The sequence below is a fragment of the Podarcis tiliguerta genome (assembly GCF_965153285.1).
Source record: "Podarcis tiliguerta genome assembly, chromosome: 10".
Taxonomy (NCBI): domain Eukaryota; kingdom Metazoa; phylum Chordata; class Lepidosauria; order Squamata; family Lacertidae; genus Podarcis; species Podarcis tiliguerta.
The window spans coordinates 12,972,065-12,996,279 of NC_139543.1; the positions used below are offsets into that span (position 1 = coordinate 12,972,065).

At 41.9% G+C, this 24,215-nt stretch overlaps 1 long non-coding RNA gene across 1 annotated transcript; it reads left to right on the forward strand.

Annotated features, from left to right (window-relative positions):
- Positions 1 to 1,768: 1,768 nt before the first annotated feature.
- LOC310658274 lies at positions 1,769 to 16,456 on the forward strand. Its single transcript, XR_014502170.1, has 2 exons — positions 1,769 to 1,964; positions 16,066 to 16,456. It is a non-coding gene; the product is annotated as an uncharacterized lncRNA (long non-coding RNA).
- Positions 16,457 to 24,215: the final 7,759 nt, after the last annotated feature.

Here is a 24,215-nt window from a genome sequence, read left to right on the forward strand (position 1 = left end):
TTTGATTATTTGAGATATAAAGGGGATCTAAAGGAGGAATCCCTGGGCTAGTCTATGCAAAATGATCTGGCCGAGCTAGTGGTGGAATAAGCCCCTCTTGAGATGACCATGCTGTAAGATATGGACCTCCTCCATCTAAACTGTCAATTTGTAAATAAATCATATTTCTTAAAGCTGTGACAGCCTCTGTCACATGTTCACTTCTCCAATGGAGCAGAGACCCTGGTTGAAGGCAAAGACCCCTGGAACCCTGTGCATAGCCTGGCAGGGTTTGGGGTGCCCTGTAACAATAAATAGGATTACAGCCCTATAGCACAATCCTATGTGTGCCTACTCAGAGGAATTATTTCTGAGTAGGCCTGCCTATTGTGCAGGTTAACACAAAGGGGGTTCACACTGGGTTTGATGGGACTTTGCTCTGAGGTAAGAGTGTATAGAATAGCAGCCCTAGGCTTGCTACAGAGTAAGTACCACTGATATTGGTAGGACTTCCAACTTACCTTGCGTAACTTGGTCCTGAAAGAGTGGAAAGTAGCCAGAGAAGTGTCAGGAGCTGAGCCTACACTCAAGTAGGACCCTGGCAGAGACACATGCCCGACTGGCATGCTCTCTCCCTCCTGGTCTTTCATTCGGGAGCTTCATAAGCTTTCTTCAGCCCGAACATCACAGTGACCGATGGCAACCAACACCGGCACACGTAGGGATCCGCAGAGTTAGCGCATCATGCGTAACAGACCTCAGCAACTCAGCATTTTGGCTAATCTGCTTTATTTACATATAAACACACATGGAGCACTAGCATCAGACAGCAAAGAGAGAAAGGACAAAGGACGATAGTCCCACTTCATGGAACACAGTAACACAAACATCCTGTCTCTGTCACTTCCCACTCTGTGGAGTCAAAACATACACCGTCATGTGATAGACGACAACCCAATGACTGCAATCATGGAGCAGGAATTCTAACAAGAAGCCCACCCTCCCTATGTACAAGGGATGTAACAAATGTTGGAAATGTAAAGATAAAGAAGGTACATTTTATCATATGTGGTGGGAATGTAAGAAAATTAAAAATTATTGGGAAATGATATATAATGAACTGAAGAAAATGTTTAAATATACATTTGGTAAGAAGCCAGAAGCATTCCTGCTAGGTATTGTGAGAAATGAGATAAACAAGAAAGATAGGAAATTATTTTTGTACGCAGTAACAGCAGCGAGAATATTGTTAGCCCAGAAATGGAAACAAGAAGAACTACCAACACTGGAAGAATGGAGAATGAAAATGATGGACTTTGCAGAACTGGATAGAATGACAGGAAGAATTAGGAATCGACGAGATCAGAGATTTATTGAAGAATGGGAAAAATTTTCAGAATATATGCATAATTTAGGTGAAAAACAAATAACGCTTGTAACGTTTAGCGAAGCTTTGTAAAAAAGAAAGTTAAAATTATGGATTGAAAGCAGATTTAATTTAAGAAGTAGATAAGAACTAAGAAATGTGTGGAAAAATTGAGAAGGGAAGGAGTACCAGCCAAGTTGAGGGAAGTCAAAAAATGAGAGAATGGTTTTATAAATTGTTTGAATTGTATTAATTTGTCTTATTTGTAAACTGAATAAAAATTATATTTAAAAAAAAGAAGAAGAAGCCCACCCTTCCTGGGTCTCTGCAAGTCATTGATGAGAACATAAAGGAGAGTTCTACAACATCAGACCAAAAGCTCATCTAGTCCTGTTTCCCACAGTGACCAATCAGATACCTCTCTGAAGCAGGGCATGGAAACAAGAGCCCTCTCCCATTGTTGCTGCCCAGCAACAGGTGTTTTGTCACAGAAGATTGTGGTGTAAGGCAACCTTTGAACCTGGAGGTTGTGTAACTAGTAAACTGCACCAGAAATGGTGCATAACTCCTGACTGGGAGGAATGAACATAAGTGGTGGCCCTCCCTGATAAAATTGAGGGTGAGTAATTCAACTTTGCTCTGGGGTCAGTTGTGACTGAATGATCCGAGTAAGCGTAATGCAGAGAAATAGCAAAATTATCGGGCAAAAGATGTGGGACATAATATTCAGGCGAAAGATTAGGAAAGTTTACCTTACTTAAAGAGAATTATATGAAAATGATGTATAGGTGGTATTTAACACCAGTTAAATTGGCAAAAATGTATAAAACAAGAGAAAATAAGTGTTGGTAATGTAAAGAAATAGAAGGTACGTTTCATCATATGCGGTGGCAGTGTAAGGTTATTAAAAAAATATGGGAAATGATATATAATGAATTGAAAAAAATGTTAAGAATAACCTTTGTTAAAAATCCAGAAGCCTTTCTATTAGGTAGTATAGGAATGGATCTACCTAAAGAATATAAAAATTGTTTATGTATGCAACAACAGCTGCCTGGATATTGCTAGCCCAATATTGGAAAGAAGAAGTCCCCACCAAAGGAGATTGGCAAATTAAATTAATGGAGTATGCTGAAATGGCTAAATTAACTGGGAAATTTAGAAATCAAGATGACAACAAATATAAAAAAGAATGGGAAATGTTTATTGCGTATTTACAAAAGCAATGTACACAAGTTAATACATTAGCGGGATTTTAAATAACACTTGTAATATTATAGACAATGTACCAAAATTGGAAGTAATCAGAGATAAAGACTTCATTGACATGTGTGAATGCAAATATTAAAGTTAACAAGAGAGCAGGTGGAGGGAAGTTCAGGGCATACTGTGGATTTAATATGGATTGTTTTATACAGTTGTTTTAAATGTTTTATTTTATGCCTTTTTTGTGTAGTTTTTGTTTTTGTGAAAATTAATAAAAATATTACACAAAAGAGAGAGAGAGAGAAATAGCAAAATTATCAGAGGAGGCTGTCTAGAGGGGCCCAAGCCCAGGGCAGTGAATTGCCTAGAGAGGCAACAAGTGCCGGCCGGCCAAGAAGGGGTAAAGTCACCTTTAAGTTGCCACCCCGAGATCTACCCCTCAGAGACAAAGGAAGGAAATTAAGAATAAGACCAGCAGAAGACAAAGTAAAGTGTAGGTACAATTATGAAGAAGATTCCCAGAAGGGAGATGGAAAAGAGTTAAGAGCCTCGGACGTAAGATCACCTGGTTGATGGACTAGATGGAACAGACAGAAAGGACAGACAGAACTCGGGACCAGGAAGAAGAGACGGTGGATGAAGTTTGGCAGATTTTTTTTTTTTTTTAAATCATTTTGAGAAGTATTGTAAAATTAATGACTGTCAGGAAAATCTTGGAATGAAACTATTAGGCTTTAGTAGAAATGTTATAAGGAGTTATGTACAAACAATTTTTTAAACCTCAGGATTTTTTTTGTTTGGTTTTATGGTGAGATAAGGCTAAAATAAATTAAGGTAATTAAAGGACAGAATATAGTGAAAGATGGAAAGGATATGCTGAGATAATTAATAATTAGAATACAAAAGAGGGAGGTGTGAGGAGGTCAAGGAAATAAGTTAACGAAGATAAGAATATGGAGTTATTGGATTGGTTTTTAAATTTACTTTTTTGTTTTTGTTTTTGGATGTTGGAGTATTGTATCTTTTTTATTTTTTTTCTTACTGATTTGTATTGTTAATTCTGTTTTTTCCTCTTTTTTGCTTTGTCTGGTTTTTTTTGTTTTGTTTCTTCTCTTTTGTAACTTTAAAATTCCAATAAATATTATTAAAAAGAGAGAGAGAGAGAGGCAACAAGAAGTCTTCTCTGCAGAAGCATTATTTGAGTTTACGGGTTATTTGGGTTATTTAGGCAGGAGCAGACGGAAGCCAAAACACTAGGTTCGTTGCAGGGACACTGCCACTTATCAGGGTGGGTTGGCAGTGTAATTCCATCTACTGGGCAAGCTATTTCTGTCCTCTTGGGCCACACTAACCTAAAAATACAGGCACGCCCTCTGCAAGTTATTATGAGTCACACAGCACTCTTTATCGTGCAACACTGAGAATTAGCAGCCTGTCCATTCTTCTGGACTACACTCGGAATGTAACTCACAGACATCTGGCCTTTTGTGCCAATGGAAGCTGGCTCAATAAAAAGCCATGGGCTTGTCCATATTTTCATGTAATCCACTGTATTAAATTCACACTGAATAGCTGGAACTCCCTGTGTTGTTCCTGTGGCCATCCTCTTTCCACACCGCAACAAAGGGACAACTACATAACAATTTCCAGTTCTTGCTTCGGTGCACCCAGGAGGCAGACAGTAGCTTATCTTTCCTTTCCTTTCTTTTTTTCATACAAAGCAATGACAACACAGGATAAATTATTGTGGGAAAGGAGCTATGTTTTCTCCCCGGTTTTCAAAAGCATCTGTAGGAAAGCTTGAGAGCAAAGCAACCAACAGTTGTGGTGTGGTCTCAGCAGGTTTCGTCTTCGTCTTCATAGCAGGAAAGCACCATCCCTGTCCTACTGAGATTTTGAACCTTGAGCTAATTTCCACTAGTCGGAGTTGCAAAGCTTTTAACTGAGAGCATTAGTAAACAAGAAGCCATTCATGCTGTGAATTTTTGCAAGAGTCAACTTCATTTATGTGTGTTTTCAAGAACTTCTGTTTCACCATGCCATGCAAGTGGCTTACTGCAAATGCCTTGTTTAGAAAGAGGGCAGCCTGAAGAAGTTAAGAGATATGTAAATGACCGGCTGCACTATTATCAAATTAATGAAATGTTTTAAAAAGATCTAAAGTTAAGAGGTTTTGAGGAGAAAGAGTCGAAATTCCAGAAAGAAATAATAAACAGTGATTTTAAAATTTTGCCTAAAATGTATAAGATATTGTTAGAATGGCACACGAAAGATGAAGAGATAAAATCAGTTATGATCGACTGGGCTAAAGATTTTGGATATAACATACAAATGGAGGATTGGGAGAAACTGTGGAAAGAAGGTTTAAGATTTACTGCATGTACAGCTATAAAAGAAAATGTGATGAAAATGATGTATTGATGGTATTTAACACCCGTGAAATTAGCAAAGATGTACAAGGGATGTAACAAATGTTGGAAATGTAAAGATAAAGAAGGTACATTTTACCATATGTGGTGGGAGTGCAAGAAAGTAAAAAGTTATTGGGAAATGATATACAATGAATTGAAAAAAATGTTTAAATATACCTTTGTTAAGAAACCAGAAGCATTCCTACTTGGTATTGTAGGGAACGAGATAAATAAGAAAGACAGGAAATTATTTTTATATGCAGTAACAGCAGCGAGAATACTGATAGCTCAGAAATGGAAGCAAGAAGACCTACCAACACTGGAAGAATGGAGAATGAAGATGATGGACTTTGCAGAACTCGACAGATTGACAGGAAGAATCAGAAATCGACGAGATCAGAGATTTACTGAAGAATGGGAAAAGTTCTCAGAATATATGCATAATCTAAGTGAAAAACAAATAACGCTTGTAACTTTTAATGAAGCTTTGTAAAAAAGAAAGATTAGAATTGGAATGAAACAAGATTTAATTTACAAATTAGATGAGACTTCAGAAATGTGTAGGAAAGTAAGAAGGGAAGGAGTACCAGCCAAGTTGAGGGAAGTCAAAAAAGGAGAATGGACTTAAAAAACCGTATGAATTGTATTAACTTGTTTTATTTGTAAACTGAATAAAAATTATATTGGGAAAAAAAATAGAAAGAGGGCAGCCTCATTTTGTAATGGTTCTTAGGCCATAGGTGGATGAGCCATCACTGAGATAGCAAGGGAGCTAAGGAAGACTCAACTGGGGAAGGGACAGAGTTCAGATGCAGAGCATCTGACTTGCATTCAGAAGACCTAGGTTCAATTTCTGGTATCCCCAGGCAGGGCTAGGGAAAGTTCTTGCATTGGGGATCTAGTGTCAGTCAATGTAGACTGGGATCAGCAAACTTTTTCAGCCGTGGGCCTGTTCGCTGTCCCTCAGACCAAGTGGTGGGCCAGACTATATTTTGAAAAATACTAATGAACGAATTCCTATGCCCCACAAATAACCCAGAGATGCATTTTAAATAAAAAGGACACATTCTACTGATGTAAAAAAACACCAGGCAGGCCCCACAAACAACCCAGAGATGCATTTTAAATAAAAGCACACATTCTACTCATGTAAAATCACGCTGATTCCCGGACCGTCCATGGGCCAGATTAAGATGGCGATTGGGCCACATCTGGCCCCGGGGCCTTAGATTGCCTACCCCTGGTGTAGACAATATTTTTTTCTGCTTTTTTATTTTGATTGTTTTTTATTGAAGATTTTCTTAGTTTACAAAAGTACATGCATTGTCTTTTTTCAGGTTGTGTTCTCTACAGATCTATTACATTTGGTGTGAGACATTTGAGTTATATGCAGTATAAGGCTGGGAAGAACAAGAGGGGGGAGAGAGGCACTGGTGGAGAAAAGGGTGTGTGATGGGGGTGGTCTGCCCCTGGTGTCATCCCTAAAGGGTGTGTGAAATTGCAGCAGGAGTCGCCCCCCAGGACGCCCCCCACCGCCGGCACACCCCCCCGGGACATGCGCCGTAGCACCCCAAGGGTGGCTAGCCCCTCCCCCGTGGGTTGCTCTGGGTGCCATATCAGCTATCGCCGCCTCTGGAGAGAGGGGGTGGTGTGGTAAAGCTTATATTTCTTTACTTACTGTATGTGTGGGGTTTAGTGTCAAGATCACTTGGGTAAGTTCTCATTCTATTCGCTTGTTATATTTCCTTGGTACTGAGAGAAGTTGGGGGTGGCTGCAGTGAGATTTGCTTGGGGTGGGTGGGTCAAGTTAGCCATGTTGATTAGTATGCTGTCGGTGGATTCCTGTTGTTGTCTTTTGGGGCTGTGTATATGATAAAGAAGGGACACGGGTGGCGCTGTGGGTTAAACCACAGAGCCTAGGACTTGCTGATCAGAAGGTCGCCGGTTCAAATCTCTGCGATGGGATGAGCTCCCGTTGCTCGGTCCCTGCTCCTGCCAACCTATCAGTTCGAAATCACGTCAAAGTGCAAGTAGATAAATAGGTACTGCTCCGGCGGGAAGGTAAACAGCTTAGTCATGCTGGCCACATGACCCGGAAGTTGTATGCTGGCTCCCTTGGCCAATAAATGAGTGCCGCAACCCCAGAGTCGGTCAAGACTGGGCCTAATGGTCAGGGGTCCCTTTACCTTTACCTTTATGTGATAAAGGGGAGTCATACTGGAGTGAAGACGTCCTCTTCCATTTCCCCCCGTGTCAGTTTCAGAACTGTAGACATTAATGAAACATATGGACCAATGTTCTGACTCAGTATAAGGTGGCTGCATAGGTTACATGTTTCTCACTACCACACATCAACTAGAATAAAGTGAGTAATTCAGTGTGTTCCTGCATAAATTGTGTTCTTGAGTCATAGGATGACTGGATTTACAAAGAACATTTGGGGCCAATAGTCATGCAGAGTGAGACATAAAATAGAACAGTCCATTGGTCCTGTCCCAAATTTTTGATGGATGAGGCAGACACTTTTTTGACTTAAAAAGGGAATAATTGCTCTTCTAAATTGCTCTTTTTGCATTCTAAAATGTATCTAAGTGTTCAATGTTGTGCATGTTTACTCAGGGTCCTCTCAGATAAGTATATTTTTATAGGTTGGGGGGATTCACCTAACTCTAGAAATTAACAAATGGTAGGATTTTATTGAGATATAAAGGAGGAATCCATGGGCTAGAACTATGCAAAATGATCTGGCAAGCTTGGGGTGGAACAAGCCTCTCTTGAGATGACCATGCAGTAAAATATGGACCTCCTCCATCTAAACTAAGGTGTAAATTTGTGAATTTCGGTTTCAGAAGTGTAGACAATAATGAAACATATGGACCAATGTTCCAAATCAGTCTGTGGTGGCTTCATATGTTACATACGCCACACATCAACAAGCGTTTAACTTTGGGAAGGCATGCCAGCGGAATGTGGAGTCATCAGCTACACCACTTCTATGTTACGACTTATTTAGTCTCAGAGAACTCATCCTTTACATGGTAGAAAGCTGAGGGATCATATCTTTGGCACAAAGAATGTGAATGAGTAATATCAATACAATCACTGGATATTTCCGGGGGGGGGGGTATCTTTCTCCCTCCACGCTTTCTCCGTTCTCTCCTTTAAACTCACACACATCCTCTTGGCACATTTTCATGTACTTTCACTTTCGCATTCAACACATTTTTCGCATTCGACGAGGCACGGCGGTGTTTTGAATTCTGGCACAGATGGATGTCTCCACTAACAGGATAAACATTTGAAGTGGCACTTGCTGAATGATTGACACTGGTTATGCAGTAAGTTCTTATTCTGTCAGACTTTGGCATGTCATTAGGTGTCAGAGTTAATCTTCTGCCAGCCATTTGACAGGATTGTACTTAGTGCCTGATGCCAGTTTCTAAAAAGTGTGCATGATTAAGGCTGCATACAAATTACATTTGTTCAGTTGAATAACATACTGGTTATATATTTGGAAAGGAGATAGAATTATCCTAACAATGGGTCTCACCGTAGAGAGCTTTATGGAATATTGTATCTATTGTCAGGGCCATGAATATCTTCTCCAAATATGGACTTCCAGTTTTCTCCACATCAGTCCAAGTCTGGCGTTGGAGAGTTGCTAGAAGATATTGATCACTCAACCAGGAAGAACTCTGAGTATTTATACCAGGCCTGGCCAAACCGTAGGGTATTGCCAGATAACTATGCCTCTGAATATTCATGTCCTGCTTGTGGACTTCCATAGGCATCTGGTTGGTCAATATAAGAACAGAATGATGAACTAGTTAGATATTTGCTCTGATCCATACATAGTCCTAGGGAGTTCACTCAGCTAGGTTCCAGCCCAACTTTGGTCTCATATCTGTCATATTTGAGTAAGTGCATGATGATTTTGCAATGCATGCTTGCCTTTATATGAGCCCAATTTATTGCTGCAGATTAGCTCTGAAAAAGCTATTTACAATGAAGGAAAGCATTAAAATATCCTTGGCTTTCATTAGTCAAGTGGCAAGAAGGATGAAGTCATCAAGATAAGGGAATGATCTATAACATTGTTTAGATATTTTAAACTTAGCAGGTATGAACCTGGTTTTCAAGCTAACTCCTATGCACCCATTGTTCTTCCATGTCAGAAGCCACTAAATTCATGCTGAAGGTATTATTACCCAGAAGATCCTGGAGAAAAAACTACAAAATTTAGGAGGCAATTCTCTTCCACCAAAAACAATGGAGATACCAACAGAGATAGAGAAGAATCTTGTTCAGTCTGGATTTTAAAGTAAACTAAGCTAATTCAGTTTCTTATACATATTTGAATGAAGTTAACAATCATATTGTGTACTTCTCCAGATTTTGCAATTAGGTTTAGTTTTTTGATAAAATGCTAGGGAGAATGTGCAGGTAAGCAAACAAAACTGAGTATTTTATAGCGGAAATGTGTAAAAAAAAATTGCATATTTTATGGGACAATGTGTGAAAACATTACAACCTTAATGCATTTTTAATGTCTGTGTTTTTTTAAAAAAAATTCAGAAAATGGGATGGAACTGACTTGTGTTCGAATGCATGCAAAAGTAGCACAGTATAGAAATAGGGTAATATGCCCATTCCTAGTTTCAGGTCCACTTCAGAATATACTACAAGGCTCCAATCCACTGGCCCTGAGATTACTGCTGAACTCAGAATTGATTGTATTGTAAAGGACATTATCTCAGGTATGGGTGCAAAAGAACCACCAACATTCTTCAGAAGTGCTATGCTTTTTGCACATTCTCCCAAATTATTTCCAGGCAAAGAATTTTTTTCCATTGTCATCCACCAGAAAAAAAAAAAACCCAGTATCAATAATACTGAGACATAATGGCAGACCCTCCAAGTGTCCCTATTTTCCAGGAATGTCCCTGATTTAGAGAAACCGTTCTGGTTTCTGATTTGATCATGGAATGTCCCACTTTTCCTTAGGATGTCCCTATTTTCATTGGATAAATGTTGAAGGCTATGGAGTTATCCAACCCCGAGCCGTCTGAAGGCAATTCTGTATAGGAAAGGGTTTTTTAATGTTTAATGTTTTATTATGTTTTTATATATGTTGGAAGCTGCCCAGAGTGGCTGAGGAAACCCTGTCAGATGTGTGGAGTATAAATAGTGCAATTAACATTATGGAGTGGGACATCCCTATTTTCATCAGAGAAATGTTGGAAGGTATGTAATAGAAATGATAAAACACAAAAATCTTGTGTCAGATGGTAATAAAGCACACAAAACAGGGCATAACACAGGCTAAATAAGAACAGAGGCTGTTGCCCTGCATATGTTATGGACTACAATTGTCATAAGTCCTAGCCTGCACTGGCCAGTGCCGATGGGAATTGCAGTCCAAAATATATCAAGGACACCAGGTTGAGGGCATCTAGGAGACGCCATGATGAGTTCTCTTTAATTGGCACCATTTTATAGCACAGTATACAGCAGTTAACATAATTCAACAAGTATATTGGAATTTCAGGACAACAGTCACATAATTGCCTTGATTAAAAGAGTTTCTTCCAAACCCCAGAACTGGAACCAGAAGACAGAGTTGACAAAATTACATTACACTCCTAATAATGTCTTAGGGTGAAGATTCCGTCAGAGCATTTTTTCTGCCTACAGGTCTGTGAACAAATTAAATAACTATTTTACTGGAGGCTTTGGCATCAAAGAGGGTTTTTATAGGTTGTCTTTTTTAAAAAAAAAAAGTATAGTTAACTGCTTTCCATATCAAAGCATGTAGAAGTTGACATCAACAGGGGTGGAGAAGCTTATAATCAGGAGAACTTTTTCAGGTTTATGAGTGTGCAAAATGTTCTCTCTATTTGCATCAAGCTATTAGCAAACTGTTTATGTATGTATTTATGCATCGCCTTTATATCCTGCTGTTCTTTTAAAGAGCTGCAGGCAATATACATGGGATTTTTACAAGTTGTGAAGCTGCTTAGATGACCTTGGTTCAGTTACCATGCCTTCGCCCAAATCTACCTTACATGGCTGTTGTGCTCCTGGCAGGAAGGCTGAGACATGGGGTCTGACCAAGGTCACACAGTCAGATTCATGACTGTGTGGGGATTGAATCATGCCCCCCATTGCTCAGGTCTTGACCTCTGACCATGGTACACCACACTGAATTTCTTCTTTTAGCAAAGTGCTGATGTTTGGTAGAACAAGTCCTATCGGACATTCCCTATCTTCTCTGTGTGAATGAAAGGATTTGTCCTAATAAGCATCATGTACTGAGGGGGGAATAAAAGATGAAAGACAAAGCTGTTCGGTATTCATCAAACCAGCTACAGTATTTCCAGAGCTATTGCTACTAAGAAATATAATTATTATTATTATTATTATTATTATTATTATTAATAATAATAATAATAATATTTATTTATATCCCGCCCTCCCCAGCCGAAGCCGGGCTCAGGGCGGCTAACAACAATCAAATAATCAAACAATCAAATAATCAAACATTCTAAAAACATTTCATTATAAAAATTAATTAAAATCAAATTAATGGCAACCGTTAAGCAAAATTCTGTGCAGGTTGCCAGAGGAGGGAGTCAGGCTGGGCCCTGACCAACAGCCTGGTGGATCAACTCTGTCTTGCAGGCCTTGCGGAAAGATGTCAGGTCCCACAGGGCCCTAGTCTCTTGTGACAGAGCGTTCCACCAGATTGGAGCCACAGCCGAGAAAGCCCTGGCTCTAGTTGAGGCCAGCCTAACTTCTCTGAGGCCTGGGACCTTCAGGATGTTTTTATTTGCAGACCATAGGTTCCCCTGTGGGGCATACCAGGAGAGGCGGTCCCATAGGTACGAGGGTCCTTGGCCGTATAGGGCTTTAAAGGTTAAAACCAGCACCTTAAACCTGATCCTGTACTCCACCAGGAGCCAGTGCAGCTGGTATAGTACCGGATGAATGTGATCTCGCAGCGAAGTACAGCTCTTTTTACTGGACTTTCCAGGGCAATTATGTATTTATTTTACCTCAGCAAAGCAACATGTTATCTTTGGACACCCTATTTCTGTAACTGCAGATTTAAAAAGCAACAACAGAGGGATTTGGGTGAACATTGTTGCATTGGCATACTGCAGGGATTCTCAGACTTCCTACGTGCTTCAGATGGCTGAAAATTACTGAGGCCCACCAGTCTCAAAATGGCGCCAGATGGAGGCAGAGTTTGGCATAACCAGCTGGCAATTACAGACATCTGATATCTAATCCACCTTTGGAAATGGCTAAATTCTTTGCTGCTGAGATTTCCCTATGGCAAGGAGTCCCATAGCTCAGCTTTCTACATGCTAAAAACAGAAATCCTTTTCTGGAGGCGTTGTTTGACATCCTCCCCCCCCCATTTGGACAAAAATTGCTGATCTGGAGACTCCTAATGACAATGTGCAGAAATGGGTCCTGTGTAGATGCTTCTTCACACTCCAACCCACAGGAACAGAAATAGTACCTCACAGGATCGATGCCCCTGCTCAACAGCATCAATCCAATGGAGTGTTGGGCGGGAAAGAAAGCCATGATATTGACCTAAACAGAAGGTAGACCTCAGCCTTTACCATGCAGCTTTCCTGCCCTGCCTGTCTCTCCTTCCTACCAGATGCCTGTCCCCCTGACAGTCATAGATTGCTGTGAGCCAATCCAGCCTGACTGACTCACAGTGATCTGTGGTCATGTGTACTTGATTCATACGTTGCTCAATTTTGCTCAAGCCTCTGTGAGACAAATCTGGTACTACCATGTTGTTGTTGTTATTTATTTGTACAACACCCAGCCACTCTGGGTGGCTTCCAACAAAGATTAAAAAGACATTAAAATGTCACACATTAAAAACTTCCCTCAACAGGGCTGCCTTCAGATGTCTTCTAAATGTCAGGTAGTTGTTTATCTCTTTGACATCTGATGGGTGGGTGTTCTACAGGGCGGGCGCCACTACCGAGAAGGCCTTCTGCCTGGTTCCCAGTAGCTTTGCTTCTCGCAATGAGGGAACCGTCAGAAGGCACTCGGCACTGAGTCTCAGTGTCCAGGCAGAATGATGGGGGTGGAGACGCTCCTTCAGGTATACTGAGCAGAGGCTGTTTAGGGCTTTAAAGGTCAACACCAATACTTTGAAATGTGCTCGGAAACATACTGGGAGCTAATGTAGTATCAGGCAAGGATGATTTCCCCTTGCAAATACACTAAAACTGGCCGAGTGTGCCTTTCTTTGTTCAGTATACCAAATTTTCCTTCTCTAGCATAATGGCCATTAAGAACTAAGCTTTTGGCTCTCAACGTGCTGCTTTAAGCCCACTTCAGTCCTCAGTCTCCACATGGTTAACAATGAAGAGTGTGCAGGAGAATCAGAGAGAGGTGGCTCCAATCCACCGGCCCTGCTCTCACAGCCCACATTGTCTATGCATTCGGAGCATGTCGACGGAGGTAAAGCCTGCAATATTCATATTGGCTTCCCCCTTGAGCTTGGAACCCTGCATGTTCTGTGTACGTAGAAGCAGCCCCCTGCAGACTGGCACTGGAAATAAAACACCGGTCCCAAGATTCAGGGTCCTGGGACCCTTAAAATAAAATCTGAGCAAAGTTGGTGAAGCAGCAAAGAGTTCATTGATACATTCTTGCAAGGATAGGTGTCCCAAAGCAGGCACAACCAAGTTGAGTAAAAGACAAGCTTATATCACCTTCCCCTGAGTGGGAATGTACCTCCCCTGTTGACATCTCCCATTCACCTGAATTCAGGGACCCTCACTCTTAATTAGGTAAAGGTAAAGGGACCCCGGGCCATTAGGTCCAGTTGTGGATGATTCTGGGGTTGTGGCACTCATCTCGCTCTATAGGCCAAGGGAGCCGGCGTTTGTCTGCAGACAGCTTCCGGGTCATGTGGCCAGCATGACCAAGCCACTTCTGGTGATACCACAGCAGCACACGGAAACACCGTTTACCTTCCCGCCAGTATTTATCTACTTGCACTTTGATGTGCTATTGAACTGTTAGGTTGGCAGGAGCAGGGACCAAGCAATGGGAGCTCACCCCATCGTGGGGATTCGAACTGCCAACCTTCTGATCGGCAAGCCCTAGGCTCTGTGGTTTAACCCAGTGGCGTAGCGTGGGGGGTGCAGGGGGGGCCGGCTGCACCGGGCGCAACATCGGGGGGGGGGCGCGCTCGCCCTCGCAGCTCTCTGCCCCTACCTGGCTCACTCACTCTCTCTCACTGCAGTGCTGGCTGTGCGAATCCGATCCGAGCCGCCGGGTCGCCGCCCACTGTGGAAGGGGGATGCCAGGCATGCGGTGCGGTGCGGTGCGGTGAGGAGAGAGAGCGAGGGACTATCTGGGGGAGGGACAGTGCAGCGGGGGGGGGGCGCAAATTACTTGCCTTGCCTCAGGTGCTGACAACCCACGCTACGCCACTGGTTTAACCCACAGCACCACCTTTTGCTCTTAATTACATTACTCAAATAAGGAAGCATGTTCCTATGCTCTCACACATCTACCCAAGCGATAAAGCCACTCCTTAACCACCCCCTTAGGCGTACACCAGTTCTACCCCTCTGAAGTGTGCTGATGTGTCTAGATAAACCACATTCTAGCAACAAGCTGCCTTGTTTTTTTATAACCCCAAGCCAGTAAAGGTAAGCCCCCAAGCGAGTTGGCCGTTAGCTAGCTGTTGTAACCTTCTACTCAGATGCTGCAACTGTTTGAGGCCTTTTGACCTTTCATGAAAAAGTGACGTTTTTATTCCTTAAAATAGGTTAGCCAGGGTTGCCTGTCCAGCATGCAATTCATTGTAAAGATGGCAGGCCTAGTTGTGCATGTTTCTCTTTGTGCATGGGTGCTGAATGCCTGAATAGGGCTACTACAGTGTCCTTTTCCCTGAAGAGAATGGGGTACCACGCGTGCACTGTGACTTCCTTGTGCACTTTGGAAAACATAGGTGGCTGTGCATCAGAAGTAGTGAAGTACTAACAACTCCCAAAATGAAGCTAGCAAGGGAGACAGGCTTGCTTTATATACAGTCCTTGCTTACATAGATTTGATGCTTCGGGGAGACAATCCATTTAATTAAATGCTCAGTAGCCAAAAAAAGGAAAAAAAAGGTCCTAAATTATCATGAATAGCAGTAGATCTGCTCTATGTTGTTCCAAGTTATAGAAATGTACATCACAATTTGCCACTTTATTCCACGCTGAAAGGTTTGCAAAAACGAATGCGCAGAAATATAAAATCATACTAACAGGGAAAGAAAGCAATAAGAATGCTCCTAATTACTTGCGCGATGACAGATGTTTTCCAAAAATGGTTCTTATGCCTCCAGATTTATATAACGTTAAAAATGTGTAAAACAACAATCTCCACTATGAATACTGAGCTGTCTTATTTGGTGTGTTAGAAACACAGTGTATATTGTTTAAGGATGGCTCTATCTTATTTAAAAATAGCAACACAATAAGATTCGGTCACCAAGAGCCTGCGCAGGAGAAAGGAGAATTCCTTTCTCAGCATTGTAAATGGATGCTCACATATGAATTGAAATTCACCAGAGAAGGAGGCAAATTAATATCATCGGAACCTTTAACATTCTTTTTTTGAATGTCCTTTGCATTATGGTAATTGGTAAGTATACTGATAAGTGACAATTCCTTAATGCTGAGGGGTGTCTCAGAGTACCAGAGAGATGCTGCAGAGATTACTAGGCCAAGCTATTTGCATGGCTAATCAGAAGGCGAATTTAATTTTGATGCTGGAGCACTGACAGATGCTCATTTTCAAATATCTATCATATATGGAAAGGTAAATGTCAAGCAGTACTTATTCTAAAATTTGCCTTACTCTCGAGAATTAGAGTGAATTCCAGAAGAAGAAAAAACAAGACCAGACAGACGTGTTGGCAATGAAAAATGACTCTATTTCAACTAATACCTGTATGCTTAATAGCTATGCCTGCCCTTTATTTCTATATCATTTACGAGTTGCACGGACTTACAATGACCTTTGCCTTCAGTTTAATGGCAGCCCCTATTTTTTGCTTTCAACTAGGTGCAAGAGTTCTGAAAACTGCTGGATGAAGGCTTCAGTCTGATGCTTACACTCTTGGGAGTAAGTGCCATTTAACTTGATGTCCTGTTTTGTAGACATGCATAGGGATAAGCCATGAAAAATAAAAACCCTGTGGTGCCCCTTGTTGAAAAAAGCTGAATCTCCATGTTGCACCCACTTGCCAGAAGCTAACATGCAAAAATTATTTCAAGTGGCCAACATACATCCAATCAACACGAAACTCATGACTTCCACCTGAAGTGTATCTGAAGGTACAACTTCTCCAGTATGCTTCTCCCCATGGTCTGAGATTTGCTAAGGAAGCTCTGCTACCCCATGTCCAAACTATTGTCTCAATAAAGTCCTCTCTGATTATGGGGAGGGAGTCAGAGATTCCTCCCCTCTTTAACTTTGGGGTAGGTCAGAAGGAAGGTCTGTAGCTTAGGAGAAAAGCATCTGTTCTGCATGCAAAATGTACCAGGTTCAATTCCCAGACTCTCCAGCTAGAGCAGAGTTTCCCAAACTTGGGTCTCCAACTGTTTTTGGACTACAATTCCTATCATCCCGTACCTGCTAGCTAGGGATGATGGGAGTTGTAGTCCAAAAACAGTTTGGGAAACCCTGAGCTAGAGCTTCAGGAGAACCTTGCCTGAAACCCTGGAGAGCCACTAGACTGGAAAAATACTGAGATGTTAAATAGCCAGATACTCAGTATAAGGCAGCTTTCTAACTCACTTCTCCTTAAATTTATATGGAAGAATGATTGGCTAATACTAGAAGTGGCCTGTACTCTAGTTGCAAGGGCTTCTCACCTCTTGAGTGTATTCTTCTTCTTCTTCTTCTTCTTCTTCTTCTTCTTCTTCTTCTTCGGTGATCACTCGTAGCCGAGTTAGATTGTCTTAATAGTGAGTCTGTAAGGGATTGTGGAAGTCAATTCTGGATCCACATGTCCTTCCACAGTGGGGACATAGTTTTCTGGGCAGGAGTTGATCACGGTGAAGGTTTGCCAAACTTGCCTTTCTCTTAACTCATTTCTACTTTTCAATCTGAGTTTGTTCTTCAAAGTCCACGACACCTTTGGTAATGGCTGTTCTCCAATTGAAGCACTCACAGATGAGTGTTTCCCAATTATCAGTGCTTATACTACTTTATTATTATTATTATTTGCCTTGAGAGTGTCTTTAAACCTCTTTTGTTGTCCAGCGATATTTCGCTTTCCATTCTTAAGTTGGGAGTAGAGTAGTTGTTTTGGAAGGCATCCAAACAACATGACCAATCCAACAAAGTTGATGTTGAAGAATCATCGCTTCGACACTGGTGACTTCCGGGTTAGCGCCACCGGCAATGGCGGGCTTCCTCTGATCTGGAGGAACCCGCTCCGTGAAAATTAGGGTCTGGACCGCCACGGTGAGGCGGAGACCCATCAAAACCACAGGCGGGAGAAGCCTGTGGACCTGGGATTCGGCTGGCACCTTTTGCGCCTCCCCTACTTGCGGGGAAACCCGGTTTCGGGGATCCGGAGCAACGTGGGGTGAGCAGTGCGGTGCTTCAAATCGATTGCTCTTTTCACGGAGTGAAGCCGCATTGCTGTTGTTGGAGAGCGTTAACTTTTTTCCTGTGGACAAATTGGACTCTAAACAAGTACCTGTGAGTAGAACGGAAAATTGGATTATTAAATTTCGTAATTTGGCACCGGAGCGGGAAGGTCTAAACAGGAAGTCCGCCTTTCCGCTTTTGTAAATAGTTTGAAGCAAAGAATCATCGCTTCGACACTGGTGATCTTTGCTTCTTCCAGTACACTGCCATTGGCTTGCCTGTCTTTCCAAGTATAAAAAATTTCGGAGACACCATTGATGGAATCTTTCGAGGAGTTGGAGGTGGTGTTTATAAGTGGTCCATGTTTCAGTGGCTTACAGTAAAGTTGGTAGTATAATAGCTTTGTAAACAAGCATTTTGGTTTCCCTGCAAATGTCCCAGTCCTCAAACACTCTGCGCTTCAATTGGGAGAAAGCTGCACTTGCAGAGCTTAGGCGATGCTGGATTTTGGCATTGATGTCGGCCCTCATGGAAAGATAACTGCCCTGGTAGGAAAAGTGATCAACGCTTTCCAACATTACACCATTAAGTTGGATTTGTGGTGCTGTGGAGGGGTTGTTTTGTGCTTATGATTAATGAGTGGGTTGTAATATTAAACATGAACCCTGTACCTGAACTGATTTGGGATCCAGGAAGGGTCAGCCTGATCGAAGGGTCATGGATCAAGGCCACGGGGTAGATTGGGGGCACTGTGCCCAGCCCTAATTTACAGCAACCTCCTGGTGACTTCTTGTTGAAACCTACCATATAGTTTTATCCTAAATTATCCCATTTCAAGCCACACGTTCACCAGCTATTCTCTGTGAATAGTATCCATTCAACAAACCATTTGAACGCCACCTTAAAGTGAACCATAGGAAGCTGCCTTATACCAAGTCAGACTCTTACATCCCTCTAGCTCAGTTTGTCTACACTGACGGGCAATGGTTCTCCATGGTTTCAGATAGGGGTCTTCTCCAACCGAACCTGGAGATAACAGAGATTTCACCTGTGACCATCTGCATGCAAAGCAGATATTCAGTCACTGAATTACTAGCCTTCCCAGGGACTTCAGGAAAAAAAGCTGGATATCTTCATAAGTGTAGCTATGATTACTTTGACAAAAGAATAACTGAGTTATGGGAATCCATATGAATAATAAAATCCAATTGGGGCTGGTGATGGAATATTATACAAACCAGAAGAAGAAAAAGGAGGAGGAGGACGAGGAGTTGGAGTTTGGGTTTGACATCCCACTTTATCACTACCCAAAGGAGTCTCAAAGCGGCTAACATTCTCCTTTCCCTTCTTCCCCCACAACAAACACTCTGTGAGGTGAGTGGGGCTGAGAGACTTCAAAGTGTGACTGGCCCAAGGTCACCCAGCAGCTGCATGTGGAGGAGCGTAGACGCGAACCCGGTTCACCAGATTACGAGCCCACCGCTCTTAACCACTACACCACACTGGTCAACCTTCCTTCCTTCTTTGCTTCCTTCCTTCCACTATAAATATAAGCAGGTGTAGCAATGAATGCCATTTTTTAAACTAAAAAAAAATCCAGCTGATCCACTCTAACATTCTTTGATCCTTCAGACCATTTGGACTAAAATGCCTTTTTTGTGTTTGAACACAGGTCATCAGAATTTGTCCTTACACAATTTGGAAATAAGATTATCTAGAACACTTTGTCTATAGTTGGCAAAGAAATAAGGCCTTTTGCAAAGCAATTAGTGATCCATAATATTAGCACCATCTGAAACTAACATGGGAACAATTATTTTTAGAGTGTAGTTTCCATGGTTATTATCATTGATGATAGTAATTACACCATGGTGTTTAGAACATGGCCTCTGAGGCAACACATAGCCCACTTGGCAAACTATTGAGACACCCTTTTTCAAACAAGAGCCTAAAATGCCAGACACTAACCTTACTAGTGCTTAAATAACCCACTTTAATATTAAACACTCATCTTAAAAAGTAGAGACATCAGCTTGCCAACAAAGATCTGTATAGTAAAAGCTATGGTTTTCCCAGTAGTGATGTATGGAAGGGAAAGCTGGACCATAAAGAAGGCTGATCGCCGAAGAATTGATGCTTTTGCATTATGGTGCTGGAGGAGACTCTTGAGATTCCCATGGACTGCAAGAAGATCAAACCTATCCATTCTGAAGGAAATCAGCCCTGGGTGCTCACTGGAAGGACAGATTGTGAAGCTGAGGCTCCAATACTTTGGCCACCTCATGAGAAGAGAAGACTCCCTGGAAAAGACCCTGATGTTGGGAAAGATGGAGGGCACAAGGAGAAGGGAACAACAGAGGATGAGATGGTTGGATAGTGTTCTCGAAGCTACCAGCATGAGTTTGACTAAACTGCGGGAGGCAGTGGAAGACAGGAGTGCCTGGCGTGCTCTGGTCCATGGGGTCATGAAGAGTCGGACACGACTAAATGACTAAACAACAACAACAATGTGGAAATATAAGCAAGTATTTCCCTGCTCCAGTGGGTGACTTCTCCATCTCCCCACAGCCAATTTTCTCCCCCACCCCATGCAGAACATCTCCACTTTTCTTTGCCTTCCAAATCTTCTTGGTCAATGTAGCAAACAAAACTCCAGAAAGAGCAAATGCACTAGCTCCCAACTGCATCTGTACAGATTGACTTCTTTTGCATGATTTAATCCTGTTGCAAAAATACGTATTTTCTGCTCATGGCCCTTAGAGGTTTATATCTCACAACACAGAAAAACAAGAAACAAGCCAGTGAACAGTTTTCCTAGTATGGACGAAGCGTTATTGTAAAGCATAACCTTTTCAGGGAATCTCTTCTCATTCCAGAAAAAGCCTAATTTACATCAAAGTCACTAGCCTGATAATATTGGACAGCGGATGGAGTCTGAAGTGTATGAATAAGAGTTGTGGACACTGGGATTATGTAGACAGGGATAAACAGAACTGCCTGGATCTGCTTTGATTTTTTCTTTTTGCCCATGACAAAATGTAATCATTCTATTCCAGAGTGGTTGGTGGAATCTGGAATGGTCCTTAGTGTGAGTTGGACCCACAACTCACATGTTTGTGGATCTCAAATGTGGCAATGCAGCAGTGATGCAGAGAATACTATATCTGATAGATAGATGAATCCTGTTGTATATTTCCTCCAAAGTTATCTTCCCCTCTGTCTTTCTCTTTTATTTATATGGTGATTCAACATTTCCTTAGAAGTTAGAAGTATGTTCCTTAGAGTTGAACATACCTTATCATTGAGATGAGGCTGGCATTGGTGTCTTTCTAGTAAATTATTCTCTGGTGTCCTACAGTTTTCTCATGGTTTCTGATCTAAAAAAAAAAAAAAGCCCAGGAGAGAAATTACATCATTGCATCTTCTCCGTGGCCCAGGAAGCTTGGAGTTTGGATGTGGGAGAACTCCAGTTCAGTCCACATAGAAAGGTGAACCTACCCAATTCCACACTTTTTGAAACACTGCCTGAACCAAAACACAGACATCCTTTGCAATTCACGCTTCTCTGAATTTTGCAATGCCTTTTCCCAGTCATGCACTATGTACAAAAATGCATATATTATGGTAAAGTGTGTATAAATATTAGTGAAAATAATGAACAAATAAAAATTAGATTGCATTCCCAGTCTTTGTCTTCAGCTGTTTCCCTATATATTCATGAAATATATTTTCAACAACAACTTAGACACACACTATATCATTGGCTACATCCAATAATCAGTTTTGATTTATTCCAGTTTATGTATTTTAGACCATGTTGCCACCACATATACTGCTACTGGCTGTTCTTATCTGTCTGGGGTTCTTTGCTGCAGCATGCCATAAGCAATAATTTTAATAAACGGCTGTTTGAATAATTATAATACTCCACTTCTTTCCCCTGGCCTCCTCTTCATCTCCAGGATCCTTTCTCCTATCGACAATTCCTAATACAGTTGTCATTTCTTATACACCAGCTTCAGACTCATTGCTGTCTTGGATTACACTTTCCCCTTTTCTATTATATTCAGTTTCTGTCTTTAAATTTTGTTTTCACAAACTCATTTTCCCACCAAGCTTTTCCCTTCTCTGCCACTTCTCGACTTTCATTTCACTTGCCTGGATCATCCTCTCAAAATATCGCATTATAACAGCAACATGTGTAGACATCTGTGCCTACTAAGCATTTAGATTTCATCTTTCTTTCGGTTCACCTTCCTTTGTTTCCTCCAAGCTTCTGGCCTGATTTTTTAGATCCTGAACAGGAATCCATTGTTTTCTGCCTTGTGGTACTGTTATCTATCCTAGACTCTATGGGACAGGGAAGCCAAACTCTAAATGAATGAAATATGCAGAGCGCTTCTTATGATAATCATTGCTTACCATAATGCAGAGGAAAAGGAAAATCTAAAGGCAATATATAGGGAGAAAACAGTCAATTACCAAACAAAGCAACCAAACTCACCAAGCACTAGTTAAATGTTTTCTGAATGATATGGAACAAAATCAGCAGAGGAGCAAACATGCAAAACTATAGACATATTCAGAACAGATGTCAAGAAACACATTTTATGTTTGGCATATTTCCTCAAGTTTGGATTAATCTCTGGAACCAGATGGTATTTATCTGTAGCAGGAGACCATCTCCCCACAGAAATGCAAACATCAGCAAAAAGCAAAACAAAACAAAATCCGCACACACACACCCAAAGCTAACCCTTCCACCCCACAAAACTAATATAGGAAACATAGGTTTCTGGAAGATAGAACGCAATGACAATGGTCACATGCAATATATCAATAAGCATTATTCTGTTTCATCTTCAAACGTGCTGATTCACAGAGATTTTATTTTATTTTTGCCAGTGAGCTGCAGATTCCTTTCGAACAGAAGAAAGTGAAAAGTAACTTTCTCGCAGACCAAAATTCACCGAACTATTTGGATGGCATCAAAGATTTGCATACAAGGATTGATGCAATATTAATGCATCTTCTTAGTCACGTGCAGTCACCAGGTATAATTTCTTTATAAATTTCAAGAGCCAGTGTGGTGTAGTGGTTAAGAGCGGTAGTCTCGTAATCTGGGTAACCGGGTTCGCGTCTCCGCTCCTCCACATGCAGCTGCTGGGTGACCTTGGGCCAGTCACAGTCTCTCAGCCCCACTCACCTCACAGAGTGTTTGTTGTGGGGGAGGAAGGGAAAGGAGAATGTTAGCCGCTTTGAGACTCCTTAAAGGGAGTGAAAGGCGGGATATCAAATCCAAACTCTTCTTCTTCTTCTTCAATGTCGTGGTCCTAAGCAATATATTTACATCAGTGAATCAGCATCAGTAGTTGATTAATCCCATGGGGTACCAGAGATTCTTCCCTATTATCTTGCTCTCCTTGCTTTCAACTGTCCACTTAGGTTCACATGTTTTCCCACATGCATTTTTGCTTTTGAATTGTGGCGCTGGAGGAGACTCTTGAGAGTCCCACGGTCTGCAAAAAGATCAAACCTATCCATTCTGAAGGAAATCAGCCCTGAGTGCTCACTGGAAGGACAGATTCTGAAGCTGAGGCTCAAATACTTTGGCCACCTCATGAGAAGAGAAGACTCTGGAAAAAACTCTGGTGTTGGGTAAGATTGAGGGCAAAAGGGGAAGGGGACAACAATGGACGAGATGGTTGGACAGTGTTATAGAAGCGACCAACATGAAATTGATGAAACTCCAGGAGGCAGTGGAAGACAGGAGTGCCTGGCGTGCTCTGGTCCATGGGGTCATGAAGAGTTGGACGCGACTACTCAACTAAACAACAACAATGTATCATGGATTTGGGATGCCACTATGGGAATATACTTCCACATGATCTTCTTCTACATGACCTGGAGCACGGGGCAACCAATGCGATGCCTTCTAGAAGTTGCTGGGCTATAATTCCTGTCATCTTTAACCAATGGCTGTGCTGGCTGGGTCTGATGGGAGTTGAAATTCAGCATCAACATCTGGAGGGTATAGTGCTACCTACCTCTGACGTGGAGCTTTTAATTTAACCATAGTGATGTGGGAAACAAGGAAGTATACTACAGGGTTTTCCGAGTCCCTGAGCCATGTGAGTCCATTGTAACGGGAGTCAATATATCTTTTGGATTGACAATCCCAGATTGTCTGGAGCTTTGGGCTGGGTTGTCACATATATGCTGATGACACTCAGCTCTATCTGCGTATGGATGGCCATACCAACTCGGCCGGGGACAAACTGACCAGATGTTTGGAAGCTGTGGCTGGATGGTTTCGTGGGAGCCAACTGAAACTAAATCCTTCAAAGGCAGAGGTCCTTTGGCTAGGTCGGGATGGTATGGGGATGAGGGACCAACTCCCTTCTCTTGTGGGGGCCCAATTAGTGCCATTGCCTTCCATTAAGAGTTTGGGTGTAATCCTTGACGTCTCCCTTTCCATGGAGGCGCAGGTTACAGCAACAGCCAAGGCGACATTTTTCCACCTTTGCCGCATCAAGCAGTTGATCCCTTACCTTCCTGCCCCGACCAGGCCACAGTGATCCATGCGACGGTCACCTCCAGGCTTGACTACTATA